The 17,761-nt window shown below is 37.5% G+C and overlaps 1 long non-coding RNA gene and 1 other non-coding gene across 4 annotated transcripts in view; one reads left to right on the top strand and one right to left on the bottom strand.

Annotated features, from left to right (window-relative positions):
• LOC123613999 (uncharacterized) overlaps positions 1–17,761 on the top strand; it is a 73,264-nt gene that overhangs the window by 16,228 nt on the left and 39,275 nt on the right. The window contains exon 4 of one of the 3 annotated variants that reach the window (XR_006721455.2): positions 3,837–5,936. The exons of 1 other annotated variant lie outside the window; for it this stretch is intronic. This is a non-coding gene — a long non-coding RNA (uncharacterized LOC123613999). Of the gene's footprint in view, positions 1–275; positions 5,937–17,761 lie in introns of those variants that run through there. One more of the 3 variants, XR_006721454.2, reaches the window with a different exon arrangement.
• On the bottom strand, positions 16,468–16,570 carry LOC123614025 (U6 spliceosomal RNA). The gene has a single exon (XR_006721493.1). It is a non-coding gene; the product is annotated as a U6 spliceosomal RNA (small nuclear RNA).

Raw genomic sequence — 17,761 nt, 5'->3', positions numbered from 1 at the left:
ATAAGCAGAGATCTAGGGCTTGGAAGGGAGATTTTGGGGTGATGAATTACGGACAATCATGGTCGTTTAAAGCTCAGATGTAGATGAGATCACTAAAGAGATCAAGTGAAGGGAAATGAGAACTGAGCACAGAGCAGGTACTCAGTAAATGTTTGCTGTTTGTGGTCTCTTTCCTGGGAAATTTATTATTAGTGTGTGTGTGATGATCCTTTTGGGTTGTCATGACCTGATCCTTTCAGGTTGTGAAACTGGCTCATTCCTGGTGTTCATTACAGATTCTAGCTCTCCACTTCAAAAGTTACTTTAAAGAGAGAGCTTCCTAGAAATTTTGGATAACCGAATGGCAGCTCAGTGGATGGAAGACTTCCAAAATAAATACCTAAAACATGTTTTAACCCTCACCCATCTTGAGGCTAAGAAAAGAAGGCTGCTTTTTGTAGAAGGAAAAGCCAACAGGAGCTATCATCGGAGAAGATATGCTAGCAGGGACCGCAAAGATCACAGCTGAAGCACTGATTTCCTGTGAGGGGAAGCAGGCTGAGAAAGCTGAAGAGGCTAACGCAAGGCCTCCTGCTGAAAACTGGCAGAAATCTCAACCCACGTCATGTGAACAACAGACCTAGAGAAAGAATCTTTACTAGGAGTTCTGACAGCGCCGGCATTGCTCCCTGGAGCTAAAAGGTCAAAATAAAGACCTCTTTCACCGTTTCAAATCAGACCTTTAAAATTTCAATTATATTTTTACTTAACTGAAAAAGGAAGGCAGGGTCTGATATAAGCTAACTTTTTGACTGACTTCCATTTTTTTTTGTTTTTTCTTCATTTTTTTTTAAAGGGGGGAAGGTGGTTTGGAATAGATAATATTAGGTCACTTTTAGCTTCAAAGGGATGTGGTTTGGAACAGATAACACTGGATCACTTTTAGCTTAAAAAATGTGCATTCTATAATTTTTAAGAATCATAATATACTCAAAAGGGATGGGAATGCTGGTAAATCAAATACTAACCCCCATGTGACATTTCATAATTATAAAAAGATTCAAAATTCTTGATCAGCACAATCTGTTGTAAAGTGAAGATTTTGCTTGCTTTGTGCTATTTTGTCTCATAATCTGTATACACAGCTTCTTTTTTAAAAAAAATTGAATTATCATAGATATGGGTGATTTCTACAGTCTGCAGAATCATACTATAACATTCAAAGGAAGACTTCAGACTACTTTTATTTCAGAAGACCAGGCAAAAGTCATAGTTTATTCATACTCTATGCTTTTTTCCCTCCACGTTAATGAACGTTTTAAGTGTGAAAGCCCGAACTTCTCAAGTACCTAAGTCTTCCTTTTTTTTTTTAATGGAAGCACTGGGGATTGAACCCGGGACTTTGCATATGCTTAGCATGCGCTGTACCACTAAGCTAACCACCCCGCTCCGCCCCCCACCTAATTCTTCCTTTTAAAACAGCTGATTCTGTCTTTACCTTTTCTTCCTTCCACATAAACTGGCTGTGGTGGGGGTGGGGCAGGGAAGGAGTGAGTTTTAGAAATTACAGAAATGAGCATCTCTAATATTCTCTCCCAGTTCTGCCGGTGAGTCATTGCATCTAATATCAGTGAAAATGTCTTTTATGTGTAGCTGAAACTCAAGAATATGCCGATTATTTATTCATCTGACGTTGGTTCATTATTTATTATTCACTTAACAGAGATTTTTGAGGCTCGATTTCTGTGCTAGGTAATCAGGTAACAACAACAACAAAAAAATATATGATGTGACACCAATCAGTTGCTTTTGGGGAAGTGGAGGGAAAAACTCTTCTATTAGGCAGAACTTTTCAAAGGCAACTTAGAGCATGATATGAAGTAACCATGGAAGTGGATCACAAAAGAAAGAAAGAGATAACGCAGTTCCTTCATCATTTCCCTGGGCAATTCAGCTTGTAAAATTGAATCCCTAAGTCTTTTGACAGATTCACAAATACGCAAACAGATTCACAATGACAAGATATGAGAGAGTTTTATTGTTCAATATGAACATCAAACAATATTTTTACAAATTACAGAGATTTATTTGAGTCACTTCTCTTTCCCCCATAAAATGCACACAAAACACTTCTGAAAATCAGCAAGTAATCCAAGTCACCCAAAGGTTTTGATTTCTTTGCTTGCCATCCAAAAATGACCCTGAGGCTGTGTCAAAATAGAGCATAGATTAGGAGCAGGCTCGGTAGGTAGGACAGAGTAACCCCCAAAGAAAATCTTGAACCACATGTTCGATGTGGTTGAGTATGTTAAGGACAGTCAATTCTAGACTTGCATCATGAGGATGTTTCTGGAATTAATGTTAAATCTATAAGAAAATTCAGACTACTAAATCTTTAAAGGTGAAGATAATATAGAAAACAGTGTGGAGAATAATGATTATGGTTAAAAGACCCAGGTTTAAATCCTTCTATAATGTTCTCATTTTTAAAATAGGCGTGATAATTCCTACCATGCAGGGTAGTTATGAGAAGAAACAGGTAATAAGTGAATGGCCGTATATACCAGTGGTTCTCAACAGGAGACCATTTTGTGTCCCCTCCCTTCTCCCCCACGCCAGGGGACATTTGGCAAAGTCTAGTGACATTTTTGGTTATCACAACTAGAGAGGAAGTATTACTGGTATCTAGGGTTTAGAGGCCAAGGATGTTGCTGGACCCCCTATAAAGCACAAGACAGTTCCCATGACCAAGAATTATCTGGCCCAAGTATCCATAGTGTGAAGGTTGAACATCTTAGTAAGTTCAGAGCACACAGCAGGTCGGTAGGAAATTATTCCTCTTACCTATACCATTACAATACTAGATCTTACTTTAAACAAAAGCATTGTGTGTTGGGGGGGGAATAGACTAAATATTTTTCTAGCCTTTATGAATTGACTTCAAGATCTCCTTGGAGTGGGGAGTATAGCTTAGTGGTAGAGCATGTGCTTAGCATGCATGAGGTCTTGGGTTCAATCCCCAGTCCCTCCATTAACAACAACAACGACAACAAAGATCTCCTTGGAGATGTTCATAATTTATTACACAGTTTGAATACTCTTCTCAGTAGCTCCAGTGGCTTTCAGAGAGGATCTAGGCTGAAATGGATGTCTATGAATGTATAAAGGAAATTTTCTGTCAGTATTATTGCCTGTCACATAACAAACATCTTGACAGGCCGAACAACTAAAACTTCAGATAGGCATAGGCTGAAAATACAGTTTTAGATTGTTTGTCAAGGTTGACTTTCCAGTATGCTGCCTTGAATCTACCTCTGTTGTGATGACCTGGTTATTCCTCCCCACTCTTTCCTCCCTTGTATTAACATGGACTGAGCTTTAGAGCTCTTCACAGCTTCCTCCCCAGGACAATTAGGCTTTGAGGTCTTCGGGGTGAGTGGAACATGGCACGCTGCCTGTCTGTAAACTACGAACACATGGTTCGTGAAAGTCTTACCTTTTTATTTCTGTGCTCTCCTGTAAACATAACAGCATTCTTTTGTCTGCACTATTACGGAAATGGCCTATCATGTTCCTTGGTAGGAATTGTTCCCATGGTAACTTTGAAAAATCACAAAGTACTTGGAATGCATTATGATTGAAATATTTTTTGACATACCAATAAAATAATCTAAACAATACACTCCATTATGTGATAATCTGACATTTTTGAGGAAGGATCTCTATCAAATCTAATTTCTCACACATCGTTTTGATGGTATTTTTTTTTAGATTTGACATCCTCATGTATAAGTTTTCATCTTCATTTTGTCACATAACAATTTTGAACATCTTTTCTTTTCAAACTTCTTTTTCAGCTTGCCTCCAGCATCCACAAGAGAGTTCACTGTTTCTGTCTTACTACAGCCATTGCACGGTGTACACATTTCTAATTTTGCTCACATACATTTTTGATTACTCTTTCATATTCAGTGATGGTTATTTATTTACACGGGTTGTCTGGTTAATCTCTGTATTTCTACAAAGTGTCTAGTACAGTGCAGACACATTGTAAAAGTCCCAATGAATGTTGATTCAACAAATAAAGGCTGACTCACATTCAACCAAGTTATGATGTAAGTACCGCTGACTCCCAAAGAGTGATTTGTTTCCACATTCTTATCAATGCTGCCTTGGTTCTTTTTGCTTAATGTTTGAGACATCATGAACTTATCAGAGGAGGAATTTATCTGTAAATAGTACCAGATCTTACAAAAGATCTAAGCTTTATAGCCACAAGGATTCTAAGAAATATTGTTAAGAGTTTATATTGATTTTGAACCTCTTCAAGTCCATGAATAGGATACAATGTTGTATCCTCTGTATGTATGAAATGAAATGAAATTAAGCAAAATCTTAATAATAAATAAAGGGGGCCCCCACACTGATGTAGTTCATTTATTACTAAGTTGCATATCAAATGGCACTGGACTAAAAATTCCTTGCCAAATATTTAATTTTATAACATGCTGTCAAAGTAAGGGTTTCAGTATGTCAGTATGACTTTTAAATAAATGTTCTTAACTAAAACTGGGGAAAATTCAGGTTTGCCTTCAGTCCAACAAATATTTATGGAATACTGATTTTATGTTAGTTGCTTCTTTAGGTACTTGGCACGCGGCAGCAACCACACCCTCTGTCCTTAAAACTTACTTGCAGTCTGTATTCATTAGCTGCTGGAGATTTATGAAGGGAATAGTAATTTGCTTCTTAAATAAGTAAATATATATACTGTTTGCATTTTTCTGACACATCTAACTACTTGATGATCCAGATTTCCTATGAAAGAATTAACATTGTAAGGAAAGAAGGCATGAATTTTTTTTTCGGTAGTCTTTCCAAACATTTGCGACTGAATAGTTTAAAGGCTGTTTCCTGGAATGTTTCGATAATGGTTTGGTGGATCCCCAGTTAAGATGATTTTCTGTTCTACTTTCTACTTTACTGTTTTACTTACAAATAATCACTGTTCATTACCTTATAGAAATATAGTTACAGACAGCTATCTAGCTACATGTTTAGGTGATATGTTCAAGTTTTAATCCTTTATTTTAAAGTAAACAGAGAATTTGTCTGAAGATAGAGAGGAAAAAAAACTTACGTCTGGTCATTAGTGTAAATCCAGTTGTCTGTACATTATAGGAAATTAGTCGCTTTTTAGAAAGAGCTTTTAATTGCTTAATCTAAGTAATGTGGGCAATGGCATACGTGTTTTATTTTAGGGTCTATCTAGCCCACTCAGAAAATGTAATGGACCTAATTTTCATTTAGGATAGGTCTGTGCAGTTCCTAAAACATCTAAATGGCTATTAATTTAATCAGGTAATTTAACTATAGCTCTAGAAAAGGCCACCAGCTAGTTGTCACGCCATGATTATGAGGATGACATTTCTATCCCATGATGCCAGAGGCAGACTTTGATACATCATTTTCTTTTTGAAGGTTAAACTCAGATAACCTGCCTTTGGCATTTAATTAGCTACATATTAAACACTCTTTTAATAATAAAATGATTAAAAATTTTATTGCTTCTCAAATGAGGCCCTTTTAGATAGATTTAATGACTTGGTTAGAGCTCTCCAGTTTGTGAACCAAGCCTTACTTAGGCCAGTATGTAGTAATGATATGCTTTACCGCTTGCAAAATCTGTATTTTATTCAAATGATGGCCATAATCATTTTGGATAAAACTTCTAATGCTTTCTTCTGTATTTTTAAGTCTGACTGTTAAATGTCATTGGGAAGTAACCAGAAACCCCTCGACTGAAAATTCCCAGAAATTATCAAGTTCAAAATTAATAAAGAGACCATGAAATCTGTTTAATGTGCTGAATCTTATACACTAATTGTTTACCCTTTGAAAAGTCATTTGTCACCATTGAAGACCTGCACAAAATAATAAAACGATTGTAGAAATGATGGAGAAGTGTGAGTGGACCACAAACCCGCATCTATATTTTTACTTAATATTAGCTCTTCGGTGAAAATGATCATCAGGAGACTCTTCACTGTTCATCCTTAGCATGAATTGGGAAGGAGAGAGGGGAGCTAAAACATCCATAAGACAGGTTGAGGAGACTGAAAGCTATCACACAGGAACGCGGCGTTAACTATAGTCCGAATAAAGTTGACCATTGTGGTTTGACTCTTCTTTTCAATTTTTTATTATATTTTGAATTGACTTTCTTATTTATACGTGCACAGGTTTTAAGTGCTCAGTCCAATGAAATATGACAAAAGCATGCAGCAATATAACCACCACCTCAATCAAACCATGAAACAAGTCAGTTGTCACTCACACCTCCTCACACCTCTTTCTAGCCAGTTTCCCGCAGCTGCCCAACGGTTTTGAATTGTGTCACCGTAACTCGGTTTTGATTGTCTGAGGGCATCACGTAGATGTCATCATACAGGGGACCTACTTCCTTTGCTCATCACCCTTTTTTTTTTTTTTTTGAGATTTATTCAAATCTTTGCTCCTAGCATTAGCTTATTCCTTTTTGTGGCTATGTCCACTGCGTGAGGACATCACGATGACTTAGCCATTTGCTTGCTGGTGGATGTTGGGGTTGTTTCCTGCTTATTATTATTAATTAAGCTATGAACATTTAAAAATAATTTTCTGAACACTTTTTTTTTTTTTTTTTTTAACTATTGAGTAAACATCCAAGAGCAGCACCTCTGGGTCGTTATAATACTTGTGTCTTTAACTTGAGGAGAATCTGCCGATATGTTCACCTTTGGTGTAATTGTCAATGAACCTGCATCTTCTTCCTTTAGCTTAAAATGGTAAAAGGATTCAATGAATACTATTGAATATGGTTATGATGCAAGAGTGTTTGGAATTTTAATGGTGATTTTCTTTTGTCTGTAGGGGTAGAAATGTTCTCTTTGGTGGTCTGACAGGAACCTCCCCCACCTTATTCCATATCAACAGATTAAACCAGATTACTGCTTTTAGTCCAAGTTTAAGTAAATATGGATCTTGTCCTTTGGGATTTTGGTTGTTAGAGGAGCTAAGGGAGAAAAAACCATAAACACACAAATTGTTAATCAAATTAAAATGAGTAATGCATGAAACCACCTGTTACTTGATCAAACATGTATGTCTTTTTACGTCAATGAAACTCATATGTAATCAAGCTACATAGATGGCAATAATTTTAGTCATTAGAACCTGTAGGCAGCAACAAATTACCAAATAGCATAAGGAAATCTTTTATTTTTCAGCTTTAGAATCCAAGATCACTGGCCCCAGTTCTGAAGATACCAGGTCCCTCTTTCTCTTCTTCAGTAGAGTTGATTGAAATAACTGAGCTCTCAGGAAGATTTTTTTTTTTTCTCCAGTAGTATTGTTATCGTAAACCTCCCTTGACTTGTAGGCTTGGCTTCCTGACGTCCATGAGTCTAGGGAGGGTATTTTCCCCAAACAATTGAACTAGTGTGTAGTCATTCCATCTAAATTTTGTGCTAGTTTCTTCCTGGGTTGTACATTTGGGTTTCTCAGACCAGGCAAGAAAGACTTTTTAAAAAGATAATCAATAGACAAGCGTACGTTTTTATTTTAAAAAAATACTCATTTTGTTTTTATCAAAGAATAGCTATTTATTGGAGAAAATTTTAAATGCAAACCATGCAAATAGGAAAAACTAGCTGTAATTCTATGACACAGAGTCATCATTAACGTAACAGCAAATATTGTCAGCTTTTTTGCTTTTATATATATGTATACTTTAAAAAATAGAAACCTAACTTATTCACCAAGCAAATGATAAAAATACCTGAAGTCAATAAATCTTATCTACAAAATAATTTTGAATATTTGAATTGTACTGGATTGTATCATACTTTATGTAATCATTCTCATATTGTTGGACATTTATATTGTTCACAATTTTATTTTCTTATACACAGTGTTGAAGTAAACGTCTTTGTAGACAAAGAATTTCACATGGACATTTAAAATTTTTTCCTTAAGATACATTTCTATAAATAGAATTGTACAATTAATAGATAACCATAATAACTATTTTCGTTTGGCAAATGATTTTTCTAGGAAGAACACTCAGACTTGAACAAAGCTATTCTACTGCCAATCACCCTTTCTCATTTTTACCTTTTTAGGGAGCATTTTGTTAATTGTAATACAAAAATCTTGAGAACTTTTGTGATCTATAGAAATATCCTTGACCTTTGATCTTGTGAAAAGAAATTCATTCTAGTTTGACTATCAACTAAGAATAGATTCCTGTTTACACAGAACCTTTATCTTCAGGGTAATTATAGTTAAGGGATCTCAGTAGAAAATAAACAATTTTGAATCAAATGAAATTGGTCTGTGTTCTGGAGACCCTTTACTTGAACTTTACTCACTGGTTTGCAGTGCCTTTTTGGTGAGCTAGAGCTTCACTGTCCAGGAGGGTTTGCATTGTCCATGTGTGGCAATTGAGCACTTGAAATGTGGTTAGTCAGAATGGAGACTATAGATATAAAATACCTCATTAGTCAGCTTTATATTGATTACATGGTGAGATGATAATACTTGGGATATATGGGTTAAGTAAAATATGATATTAAAATGAATTTCGGGGAGAAGGTTATAGCTCAGTGGTAGAGCGTATGCTTAGAATGCACGAAGTCCTGTGTTGAATCCTCAGTACTTCCATTTAAAAAAAAAAAAGAGGAATTTAACCTGCTTCTTTTTACTCCTCTCAACATGGCTATTGGAAAATTTTAAACTATATATGTGGTTCCCATTTTATTTCTGTTGGACAGAGTTCATCTAGATGTATATCCTCCTGCTATAGAAAATATAAAGCAACTATTGCTATAAGCTAATTATGTTTCCATGGTTATGAACTGAGAGTGGTTTCAATAGGTAACTGATCCATGAAGATCCCCTCAAATCGGGCTCTGATGAGTGAGAAAATGACTGAGAGGAGAACTCTGAAGCTTGCCTGAAGTACCAAGTTCTGTAGATGGCTGAAAGCCAATTCTCCCCAGCAGTGTGATAGACCCTCTCCTTGCTGAAATTCCAAATTGTTGGAAAGGATTTATACCAGTTTCCACAAGGATGAACTGAGGGTGAGTGGATAAAGTGGACGGCATTCCCTTCTAGATCCTCTTCTCATTTCAAACCTTGCTGATCACCATTCTGCATACACATTATTTGCATTTATCCTCAAGCAGTCTCAACCCCGAAGACAAGGATGAACTCAAGTGAAGAACTAACCTACCCTGAGGGAACTAGAGACTTAAAGTTTGGAAGTAGAACTCCCCATGAATTTTCATTCCTGTACTGTGCATAACTTGAGAATGCAGTAGAGAATGGATGCCTAGATCCTTTCCCCCAAAAGAATAAACAACAAAAATATATAGACAAATGATTGGATTATCCAAATTAGGTATCTGATGTGATGCATTGATAGAATTTCCCCTTGTGTGTGTAGATGCCGCCGAAAGGCAGGCTGTCTGGAATAATTGCAACATGCATGCTTGGTGAGAAGAGCAAGGAAGGTTCTCTGGCGTCTAATCTCCATCTGCCTTAGGGGAACCTGGGGCACGGTGCTCACTGATGAAGTCTAACAGTGAGTCTATAGAGGGTGTAATTGCAGGAGTTACAGAAAACAGAAAGAAAACAACTTCACCCTGTTTCCATAGGACTAAAGCCTTAATTTGCTCACTTACGTATAGGATGCTATGTCCAATGGGAATCTACCTCCCACCTCCCTAAGTTACTCTGTTTAGAGAAACCTCTGCTTAATTAGACTTCCTTCTGTAAATGTAATACTTGCTGAAAATGTCAGGTTGAGACTTAGACATGCCTACATGGCTTCATAACACGAAACAATTCACTGATGTGTGAAAAGACCAGTAAGTCAACGAGTTGCTTATTCTGTGTGAACCCAGCAAGCGGATGTGATTGAGTAATTGGACTGGGTGGTGCAGCCGTTTGATGCCATGAAGTCTCTAGCCCTAGGTGGGACAGTGGTCCAGGAACTGTTATTTCTTATTGAAGAGATGCTTGTGAATATGACAGGCAAATTTCTGAACTGTGCCACCCAGAGCTCTTTGTACGTCCTCATCAATCATAGTTTCTATGAATAACCATTTAATTGTCAGAGTCTTAGGCAGTCTCCTTAGTTATAAAAAGGCACTATGGTATGACATTTAACAGCAAAGATGCCAGAGCCAAATTGGGCTCTAATACCTACAAGTTGTATGACCCTGGGTACTCACCATTCTGTGCCTATTTCATCATCCAAAGATTTTCAAAAATGGGATAATAACAGTATTTAACTCATGGAGTGGTTCGGAAAATTAATGACTTAATAATTTTAAGATGCCTTGAAAAGTTCTTGGTATCCATAAGCTGTTAATAGTTTATTAACATATTTCATATTGCAGTTTAGAAAGTCCCACCAGTTCAGTGGAAGTTACGGTTGCATCCGTTTAGGAAGACATCACCTGAGTGTATAGCCTCGGGTGGACTGAGTCACAAAGAACTGCAGCTGATTCCTACAACCCTTCCACAAACTGCTAAAGATGACTTCTATCTCTTCTTGTTGGGAAAGCATTTTGAAACAGGGCCAAGGCAATGGGGGCCTGTTGCCTTACAACTGCACATTTTTCTTTTACATGGGAGAATAATGTGAGAAATTGTTCAAGCTGGCCATCCATTTGTATACATTTCTGCAACCCAAACTTCTAGCCTAGTCTGGAGCAAAGGGCTGAAACACCTAATAAGTAGTCATAATCATATTCGCACTTGCTATGGACTCTATATTTTCTTTCCCAAAATTCATGTATTGAAGCTCTAATCCCCAGTTGATGGTATTTGGAGGTGGGACCTTTGGGAGGTAATTAGCTTGAAGGTAGGATGGAATTATAAGAAAAAAAAGAAAACAGAGCCCTCTCCTCTCCAGTAAGGATATGGAAAGGAGTCTGCAAACCGGGAAGAAAGCACTTACTAAACACTGAATCTGTCCGCACCTTGACCTTGGACTTCCCAGCCTCCAGAACTGTGAGAAATAAATGTTTGCACTCTTGAGCATATATCCAGAGGGAACTGTAATTCGAAAATATACAGGCACGGCACCCCAATGTTCATAGCAGCACTATTTACAATAGCCAAGACATGGAAACAACCTAAATGTCCATCAACAGATGACTGGGTAAAGAAGTTGTGGTGTATTTATACAATGGAATACTTCTCAGCCATAAAAAAAGAATAAATAATGCCATTTGCTGCAACATAGATGGACCTGGAGATTGTCATTCTAAGTGAAGTAAGCCAGAAAGAGAAAGAGAAATACCATATGATATCACTTATATGTGGAATTAAAAACAAACAAACAAACTTATTTACAAAACAGAAGCAGACTCACAGACATAGAAAACAAACTTATGGTTATTACCGGGGTTGGTGGGGGAAGGGGGTGGGAAGGGATAAATTGAGATTTCAAGATTTGCAGATAGTAACTACTATATATAAAATAGTTAAATAACAAGTTTCTTCTGTATAGCACAGGGAACTATATTCAATGTCTTGTAGTCACCTATAATGAAGAATATGAAAACAAATATATGTATGTATATGTATGACTGAAACATTATGCTGTACACCAGAAATTGACACAACATTGTAAACTGACTCTACTTCAATTAAAAAAAAAAGAAATTTGATATCCCAGATGAAATGGACCAATTCTTTGAAAAACACTAAAGAAGTGTCAGAGTGTTGCCGAGTCCAAACTCAGCACGACAGGCCAGTAAATCGGGAGACGAGGTGTCGGGGCAAGGAATAGCGACTTTATTTGGAAAGCCAGCAGACTGAGAGGATGGCAGACTAATGTCTTGGAGAACCATCCTGCTCTAGTCAGAATACAGGCTCCTTTTATACAAAAAATAAGGGAGGGTCAAGGAAAATAAGGGAGGGGGTGTGGCTGATTGTTGTAATCTTGCTGCAGGCTTTCTTTGTTCTTGCAGCCATCCCCGTGGGCTAGGTCATGGTGTCCCTGTAAACTTCCAACGAAACAAAGGTTACTCTACTACAAGAGAAAAGTAATTTAAATGATTTAGGAAATGAAATGGGAAAAAATTATCTGTTACAAGAAAATTGTTCAAATGTCACCTCTGAAAAGGAACATGAAGACAGTAATATAGATAAATAAATATGAACTTTTTTAAATCAAAGCCTGTAGAGTAACTTTGATTTTTGTGGAGTTTTTTTTTATATCAAATACTGTAGAGAGGCCACCATTTGAAACTAAATCTAAATATATTTCAAGAAAATATTTTAAAATTATGATTTACAGCTTCACTTATCTAATTATTAATGTTTGGGGTTCAGTATTTTATGAGAAAGCACTGATATGAAATAAAAATTAGAATATAAACAAATTTATTTATGTTAGAACTACAAATGGGATTTGGGATAAGCAATGGTTTTCAAAAAATCATCAAAATCACTTTGGGGAACCTTGAAATGGACAGGTCTTGGGCTCCTTCCCTGGGATTTTACTGTCTAAGTGGAGAGAATGCTTTTTCTCAAAAGATGGTCTTGTGCTAAAAAGCCCCAAATTCCTTCCTCCTCTAAATTTCTAAAATGCCGTAATTCTTCAAAAGAAAACTAGGCCCTCAATACTGTAGAAAAGCATCAAACTTTGTCATAAGAGGGACCTGGTTTCATATCCTGGTTTATCTGCCTACTAGCTGTGTAAACTCTGGACAAAGTAATGCATTCTTTTCAAGCAACTCCCCATTGTATCCCCGTTCTTCATCTGGAAATGGGGATTAAAAATGCCAATTTCATAGGGGGGTTTGTAAGATTTTGTGAAAGATTAAAGGAAGAAAATCTAGAATAAATCCTTAGCATGAGCCTTATATATAGTAAGAGCTCAATAAATGGTAATAATTATCATTGTTACTAACAATTTGTCTGTGGTATTCATGTGGTGACAGAGTCACTTGAATGGTTTTGGCTAAGGATGACACCTCCTGTTCCTATGATTTTGCAGTTTTGAAATTGATAAGAAAACAGGATGACTTACCGTAGAGGGAATATATTCTCTTCTCTTGGGCTTAGTAACATCATCCAAGTAGGACTATCTGTACACAATTGGAAGGTAGCTAACAGCGCACCAGGAAATAGTGATGGTAAAGATAATAATAATGTCTTGTTACCATTTTTTGAGATCCCTCTATGTTCCAAGCACCATTCCAGGTGTTTTATGTACAACATCCTATTAGGAATCTGTTAGTCTTTTCATTTTACAGATGAAGAAATTGAAGCTTGAAAAGTTTACTTGCCCAAGGCTGGCTTATAAGAGGAGCCAGTATTCCACCCTTCTGCTTAGTCAGATATGGACTCGGTAAATCTAGTTAAAGGTAGGAATCCTGTGTTAATTATTACTTCAGTCTGCTCACGTTTTTATTGAGAGAATGAGAGAGTAAGTGAATGAATGAATGAAAAATAATGAAGATAATGGGGTAGAAAATGTTTAGGACATGAGCAATAAGACTTCTAACCTGTTATTAAATTACTAACAGAAACACACACACACAAAAATCTTTCCAAGCAAAATTACTGATCTTCAGAAGGAAGAAATGAGATAATCAAAACGGTTCGATTTTGAAACTGCCAGCACTAAGAGATTTTCTTTCATCCTTTTTCTCTCAAATAGGCATACTTTCCTAAGGGCTTGCTTATTCTTGCAGCTAATTGGTCAACATGAATCATGTAGCACATGGGGAAGATTTGGGCAGCGCAGGAAAAGACATGATAAAGGGGTTTATGGTGGGGAGGAGGAGACTGTCATTTCTGGTAATTTCTCTAGACTTTTGCTGTGTCATTAGCTTTGTCCAAGGAGGCGACTGCTATTTGCAAACCAGCTTTGTCAACGAAACCTGTTGTACTAAAGCCTTCAAACTTACCTTCAACTGAAAAACAAAAGTGCAGCATTTTCCTTCTTTAATACTGCTATAGAGCCTCCCTGATTTTCTTGCCTCTGGCTGTTTCTTTTGCTAGATCCTCACCTAATACATTTCTTTGGGTTGAATATTCACACTACTCTTGCCTAAACTGACTTTCTTCTCTCTCTTTGCTTCCCTGCTATAGAGGCATTCTATTTATGCCAGTTCTATGACTGGGGAGGAGTTTTAATTCTTTGTAAGTTTGTGTACGCTCTGAGGGTCTGCAGAGGGTCGAGAGAGCAGACTCCTGATGCAGGCCATCTATCTGCATAGATGGAAGGGAAGAGCAAGGGATGGCGGGCATTGGGGAGATTTTCTGCTGGTCTGTGATCTCATGGGACCCATTTCTGTACTTTGCTGAACAGGAAGGGAGCCTCCAAATGCTATCAGATCAACAGATACACGTTTTGTTTTTTTTCCAGACCCGATACTCACTACAGGAGAGTGACATCCTGGCCAAAGACGTCCCCAAACACAAAGCTCTCTTGTGCTGTGATCATAGTGCCAGTGGTTATTTTCCTTCCTGCAGTCTCCAGTGCTCCCAGCCCTGAAGCAAGTGGCCCCTCTGCACCAGGGCTGAGATTGCTTCCTGGCTGTGGCCATAACAGGGGCATCGATCCTCATCTGTTCCCCACCACTGAATCCTCCACTGCACATTTAAAACAAGCAGTGTGCCCTCCGACACCAGCGACACCGGCGGGACCTGGCTTTTAGAAGTAAGATTGAGCAGCTATTAGAAGGGGTGACGGCTAGAACCTAACACTGTACAGAGAAACCATGGCAATGAAATGACACAGACTCGTAGATGGCACCTGGAAGGCTCCTTAGACATCACCCTGGCCAACCCCTTAGCTTTATAGGTGAAGAAACCCAGGTCCAAGGAGGTTAATTGACCTATCCAAGGTCATATTGTGAATTATTGTCCTTCTGTGGTAGAGGTCAAACAAAATTTTTTCCCCAAGGTTTCTAAGAGTTCAGAGTTCATAGTCCACCAGCTTTAATAGCTGGAAATGCTTCCCTTTAGAACTTATTCATTCAGCAGTGCCTGCTGGGAACCTATAGTGAACGTGTTCCAAGTTATGGGTGATTAAAAAAAGGGGAAAGAGGTTTCTGCACTCAATAGTTTACAATTTAATTGAGGATTTAAGACATAGAGCAAGAGAAAAAATGAAATGCTTGATGTGTGCCTGTAAAGGCTCTGTATAAAGAGAATTCTGTGGAGCAGGTGTCTTATGCATTATCTTAAAGAAACTGAAGGTGATGTATTTGTATTAATAGAGAGGACCATTAATTTATTAGGGTATAAAGTAAAAGTCATAAATAGCAGTTTATACTTTGTGTTCTATCCTCTCCACATACAAAGTTTCCCGGGTGTTTCAACAGACATCAAGCCACTGAAAATGTGTTTATGGCTCACGAAGAAGTTCCATTTGAAGCTTGGTTCTTCGAAGCACAGCTTCATCTCTTGACCGTCTCTCCATGTGTCTAATATACAGTGGTCAGATTAGATGATCTTTAAGGCTCCTACAGATTTCCACCTTCCGTGTTCGCTTGATTCGTGAATGACAAAAACCAAAAAGCGACACACTCCAGATGTGCTAGGAGGTCTACATGTGGATCTGAGAAAAGACCTGAAGCATCTTAATAGTTTTAAATTACTTTTTGAGTGGTGAAATCCCACGGAGAATTTTCTGACATTCTCTCAGTAGAATAACTGGTTTTTAGAGCTGCGAACTGTTGATCTTGTGTTTCCAGGACAGATTCGGGATTATCATGAATTCCGTGGAGTAGAACCACATTGTAGGATCAGAACAAACTCAAGTTGCACAGGCACAACAATGGAACAGCTGTAAGACGTGTTTGACAGTTCTATCACACCAATGGGTTCTTTTGTCTACACATCAAAACCACTGTCAGAGGTAAATTAGCGCTCTTTGTCCACATGAACTTTTCCATGGTGCTGCTACAAAACTGTTTCTAAGGGTACAGTAGCATTAGCTACTGAAAACCCGGAGTCAATAATGATTATTTAAATAGTTCCTGTGAAAGGTAGAACTCGTGTTTACAGGTGCTGAGCCCGAGGGTCTCAAATGTATTGAAACAACCTTTGCCAATGAGGCTTTAGCCAGTAATAATAGCTAATACTCATTGAGCGCTAACTGCGGACCAGGAACTAGTCTAAATGTTTTGCATATATATGTATATATTTTTTAATTGAAGTAAAGTCAGTTTACAATGTGTTAATTTCTGGTGTACAGCATAATGTTTCAGTCATACACATACATACACATATTCATTTTCATATTCTTTTCCATTATAGATTTCTACAAGATATTGAATATATTTCCGATGCAATACAGAAGAAACTTGTTATTTATCTATTTTATATTTAGTAGTTAGTATCTGCAAACATCGAAGTCCCAATTTATCCCTTCCCACCCCCTCTCCCCCCTGGTAACCATAAGTTTGTTTTCTAAAAAGTACGGAACACTTCATGAATTTGCATGTCATCCTTGTGTAAGATGCTAATCTTCTCTGTATCGTTCCAGTTCTAGTAGATGTGCTGCCGAAGCCAGCACTGCATGTGTTATTTAATACTCCCAATGCTCTTATGAGGTAGGCACTGTTATTTTCCCCATTATTCAGATAAAGGAACTGAATGTTGGAAGGTTAGACAGTTTGCCTAAGATACAACTAGAAACCAGTGAAGCTGAGATTTGAAACCAGTTATTTTGACCTCATGGGCAATATACGATCTAGTATTACTTCCTGGCTTGCAATATTCTAGAAGACAGATGATTTTTTAAGTTGCTTGGGTATATATACTTTCTGTAGGAAGATGATGAGAGTGCAGACTGAATAGTGTGTGTGATGGTGGTGGGGGTTGGGGGTAAGGAGGCTGTTAATTTTTATTGACTTTAGCTAATTGCATTTAATTCAAATCTTCCCATGACTTTGGCCACTGCACATTGTGTTGGTCTGCAGTATCACTGAAAACAGAGATGCCGTATGAGGCTTAATAGGCATCCTTCCTTTGGAACCTTCACTTGCGGACACAAGCATGCATCTTCCAACCAGGTCTGAGCAATGAGTTCAGAAGCCATTTCATTATTTAAACTTCTGATCTGCAGTGTTGTATGAAATACTGTTAAGAACCCCGTGCTTTAGGATCTGTGGAATATCAACACACTCCCAAGCCTAAATATAAAGCAATGGTGCTTAATAATTTATACGACCGCGTTTCCCCCTTCTCCGTGTGGTTAAAAATAATGAAATAGAGAACTGTCCTCTCTGAGAATGTTACAGGCCAATTTATGATTCTAATTCTCTGTTTGGTCATCTGAAATATACTATTTTAGCAGCTTTATGCCTTTAACAAGTATTTCTTAGCAGCAATTCCTACTTGCATGGCTGTTCCGTAAATGTTTTGGCTTGAAAGAAAAAAAAAATATGTCCTTCAAACAAGTTTGTTTCCTTCAGGGCTACTTCTGTATGTGAATTCCTCGGCGGTGACTTCCCAGGGCTTTCTGTTATCATCTTCTCAGCGTACAATTCATTACCCCTGTTCATTATTCAATTTGTTGGGCTTTGAGCACCTGAATAATTGAAAGCTATGCAAGTATTATAAATTATAGTGTCCACGTTCATAATCCCCATTTTCAAGTTTATAGCTTCACTCTAAAAATTCACTGTGTTGGAACCTTACATACAAGGTCTTATATTGAAAACAAATTAGTTTATAAATACGTTTTTTTCTTCCTGAAACTCAA

Source organism: Camelus bactrianus, chromosome 23 (assembly GCF_048773025.1).
Source record: "Camelus bactrianus isolate YW-2024 breed Bactrian camel chromosome 23, ASM4877302v1, whole genome shotgun sequence".
Lineage (NCBI taxonomy): Eukaryota > Metazoa > Chordata > Mammalia > Artiodactyla > Camelidae > Camelus > Camelus bactrianus.
This window is presented reverse-complemented; position numbering and strand designations above follow the sequence as displayed.